The sequence below is a fragment of the Galeopterus variegatus genome, unplaced genomic scaffold (genome assembly GCF_000696425.1).
Source record: "Galeopterus variegatus unplaced genomic scaffold, G_variegatus-3.0.2 Scaffold6088, whole genome shotgun sequence".
Lineage (NCBI taxonomy): Eukaryota > Metazoa > Chordata > Mammalia > Dermoptera > Cynocephalidae > Galeopterus > Galeopterus variegatus.
In genome coordinates, this window is record NW_007732199.1 from 141,233 (window position 1) to 145,787 (window position 4,555).

The window sequence follows — 4,555 nt, forward strand, 5'->3', positions numbered from 1 at the left end:
GTATATTTGTAAGGAAAAACAACACAATTTCTGGATGATAACAGGAAATTATCTTTACGACCTTGGGATAGGCAGAGAACTCTTAAATAGCACCCAAAGAACTTTAACCATGAAAGAACAGATTGATAAATTGGATTTCATTAAAAATTAGAAACTTCTACAACTTATTAAGAAAACAAACAACCTAATTTTTACAAACAGGCAAAAGACTTGAACAAATACTTCACACACATACACATTCAAAAGCACGTGCACACACACGACTTAGGTACAAGGACAAACAAAGCAGGTGTGTGGGACGGGGCACCGCAAGTACTGTGTTCACATTTCTCTTGTTTCACTCTTCAGAAGGGAGCAACTTTGTGCTCCTGAGTTAGAAATGAACGATGTCTTTTAACCAGGGAAGTGGTGTCCTCTTTTTCAGAAACCATCACAGTACTCTCTGTGGCGCTCCATTGTCCCAAGCCTGAGTTTGCGGTAACTGAGTGACATGGAGTGAGTGGAGGTGTGAGTTGGGCTCTGCTGGTTCGGTCAGACCTGGCTCTGCCATCTGCTGGCTGACGATGTCGGGTAAGCAACTGAACCTCTCTGAGCCCCAGATTTCTCATGCAAGATAATAGGTCTATAATATTGATCTCAAAAGTAGTTAATAGATGTGAAATAATAGATATGAAATAATGGCAATAATAGATGTGAAAGTATCTTGCACAGATTTTGGCATGTAAAATATTGAAAGTACAAAGAGACAGAGAGACATGTTCCTGAAGCTGGAGATTCTGTCTGTGTTGGTTATTTGTATAACTCATGCCACTCCAGGTCATTGTTGCCTTCCTTTTTCTACTTATTAATGGCAAAGAATACATGTTCCCAAAAGATTGTCATTTATTGTTGCAGGCATTTGTATGTCTGTCTGCACATCAGACCTAACTAATTGGAATGTATATGGTGTCTCCTACAACATATTAATTACGAAGAGAATGAAAGCAGATTTTGGGGTTGGGAGGCAGTATCCAATAGTCAATACAATCGCGTTAGATGTTCCTGGGTAAGAAATCAGGAAAAATCTTTTTGGAGAATTACCTTGATAAAAGTCCTCTGGGGCACATCAGAGCAGAGCAAGCCACGAAACTGGATTTGACTCACAAGATAGCACAATTTTAAGGAGAAAACTGAGAGTCAGTAAATAACTTGGGGGTTAAATTCTCTCAGCTGAGCCAGATTCCCTGTGACCTACGTCATTATGGTAACTTTCCTTGCCTGAGATGCTTCTTCTCATATTCCTGCCTGGAAAATGTTACTCGTCTTTTGAAATTATGCATTTATTCAATCAAAAATGTCTATAAAGCCCACAATGTGTACCTAATGCTGTGTTAAGCACAAGAGATATAATGTTGAGCAAAATCTGACCTTGACCTCATCCTGGGTGCTCACCTTCTGCACCAAGGCCCCTGCAAGCTTGCCCTGCGTTGCTTCCTGCCCTGTAGTCAAAGTTCTGGACGTGCACATGGTGCTAGGGAACAACCCACGTGCTCACGGGGCTGCTTCCTCAGCCAGGCAGGGGCTCCACCAGAGGAAGGACCACAGCTACACATCCCTCCTTCCCCAGTGCACAGGTTGGGGAAAATGACACACAGCAGGCACTCAATAAATGTTTCCTGAACGGATCATTCATTATTCATGAGGCCTTGGTACAGCCAAACCTGTTAAATGATATTCTTAATGAAAATTAGACGAATAAAAACAAATACGCTCAGGGAAATTACATCTTTTTGAGACATTCTTTGTTTTCTCTTATTTTATTAGCATTTTATTAACAGTCTAGCAGCTGCTTTAACAATGTCTACAGAGCTAATGTCAGTGGTTTTTAAAGAGGTGCGTAGTATAAATACAGATGGAATGAGGATGTTAGCCTTTCCAGTTTAAAATCATGAGAAGCATTGGGGAAAAAAATAGAATGAGTTTCACGTAACTGGAGACGGCTGTGTGTGTAAATGACCTAACACACCAGTGACTTTGTTACATTTCTATAACAGTCAACAATATTCATCCAGAAGGGGGAAATAGTAGAAGACGTTCATAGAATGTGACTTTACAACACCAAAGTCCTACACACATCCTTCAAACAGGGGTAACGTTGTTCACTTTAAAATACTTAGTATAGATCTAAGATTTTCCTCAAGTTCATAAAAGTGTGCTGAACTGTCCTTGAAAAAGAAATTTTTTTAAAAAAGGATAACTTTTATTACTTGTGCCAAGAAAGGGAGGATAAGCCATTCTATAAGTACAGTGAGGCAGATCCTGGGGGCTTCAGCAGCGTAAATAGCAAGGGTACCTTGGAGTAAAGTGATGTAACTTCCATCTACTTATTTTGAAGTAAATAAGATGGTCAGCCTTTAGTCATCATGTTAAATATCACATAGAAAAGGACTGAAGACTGAAAGCATGAAGCACCTACTTGGTCTGGTGTTTGGATCCTTTCAGGTGGGCGTGATACTGTTCTATTGAGTTTAGGGAGACACTGCAGATGGTGCATCTGTAATTGCGCCTCAGACCTGTTGACGACAGACAGACAGACCTGGTTAGCACATCATGTTATCCCGAAAGCCCCCACATCTCCAAAAGTTCAGAGACAGAGTGTCTGAGAAGACTTCTGGTCCACTCCTCCAACAACCCTTCAGTTCTTTCTTCCAGAGCCCAGCCAACAAGTGCCTTAGCAGATGTGTGGGCACGAAGATGTTAGAAGCGGCCTGCTCCACTTCTTGATGGGCAGAGTTATTAGAACATACTGCTTTGAACTGAGGGAAAGTGTTTCTGGACATTTGATAACTCAAACAAAGCAACATTCCACTTTTTCCCTAAGGCATGCAGACATGGGCCGTCATTCCTGCAATAAAATTGAACACGCTGGAGAAAAATCTCCATCCCAATTTCCTTCCCAATGGCAGAACTGGAAATTCAACTTTATTTATTTATTTATTTATTATTATTTTTTTACTTTTTGTCTTTTTTTTACTGACCGGTAACGGGATCGCAACCCTCGGTGTTGCGCCTGCACNTAGAACATACTGCTTTGAACTGAGGGAAAGTGTTTCTGGACATTTGATAACTCAAACAAAGAAACATTCCACTTTTTCCCTAAGGCATGCAGACATGGGCCGTCATTCCTGCAATAAAATTGAACACGCTGGAGAAAAACCTCCATCCCAATTTCCTTCCCAATGGCAGAACTGGAAATTCAACTTTATTTTTTTATTTATTTTTTTTTTATTATTATTTTTTTACTTTTTGTCTTTTTTTTACTGACCGGTAACGGGATCGCAACCCTCGGTGTCACGCCCGTACTGGGGACCGGCAACGGGATCACAACCCTCGGTGTTGCGCCCACACCACGCCCAGCCAGTGAGCAGGAACAAGTCTCCACATGGGATCCGAACCCTCGGCGTGAGCGCTGCCGCACTCCCAAGCAGCACACTCTCCAGTGCGCCACCGGGCCGGCCCGGAAATTCAACTTTAGACATCATTCATTTACATCCTTCCTCCAGGATCATTTTATAAAATGTAAATACCCAGGAGAAGGACAATACATCAGTCTGGTCCACATGAAAGCTTCCTCTCCACCAGCTGTGTTCACGAACAAATCTAGTCGTACACTTGTTTATTTATTTAGCTAATTCACTAAAGCAGTATTAACTTTGGGCCAAGTGGGAGGAATTGCAAGATGAATAAGATGCTCTTTGCTGTCAAGGAATGAAAACCTTGTTTTACACTTGCGTAAATCTTGTTTTACAATACCGACTCATCTAGAGCCGAACTTGTGTTATAACGCAGCTTTAACCAGAAGATGTTAAACGCTTGCGACAGCCCAAAGGCCTGCAACGGGAAGGAATCCTCCTGCTGGTATGTCCCTTCAGAGCAGAGAGAAAAGTAAGGTCAGTCATGATTTGAAACTCTGGATGTAAATCCTGGCCCCGACAGTTTTTGGTTGTGTGACTTCCAAGGGGAAGTCACATAATTTCTTTTGGCCTCAGTTTCTTCGTCTACAAGATGACAACAAGGCCACTCACATCACAGCGCTGTGCTAAGAACTAAGGGAATAAGATCCATTACAATGTTTAGCATGTGAGAGCTGTTGTTATTAGTTTTGCCCCCAAATTCTAAGTTTTCCTACTGTACAAGCCAGGACATTAAAAGGTTGGAGCATTTCTTTCTGATTAATGCATGGTATTTTCTTTCTAAGAGGAAAAGTTACTCTATTTTTCTTTTTTAATTGGTTATGAATAGTCATGAGATACAAAGCTGATTGTCACCACACATGCCCAAGAAGCGATGGCCAGATCCATACTGGCGGCATGCCCATTACCACAAATTGTGATTATAGTCTATGTCCCCCACCCAATTATCCTGACCTCCCTCTCCCTCTCCCTTTCCTGCCCACTCCATTTTGTATCCCTAGGTATGTTATCTCCTCTGCAACCCCAACACACCACTGTGGTCTTTTTTTCCTTCCTTCTTCCTCTCTTAGCTCCCACTTATGAGCACAAGTGGTATTTATCCC

The 4,555-nt window shown here is 41.7% G+C and overlaps 1 long non-coding RNA gene across 1 annotated transcript in view; it reads right to left on the reverse strand.

Annotated features, from left to right (window-relative positions):
• Positions 1–2,548, reverse strand: part of LOC103605810 — a 49,527-nt gene extending 46,979 nt beyond the window's left edge. The window contains exon 1 of the long non-coding RNA XR_551813.1: positions 2,456–2,548. This is a non-coding gene — a long non-coding RNA (uncharacterized LOC103605810). The remainder of the gene's footprint in view (positions 1–2,455) is intronic.
• Positions 2,549–4,555: the final 2,007 nt, after the last annotated feature.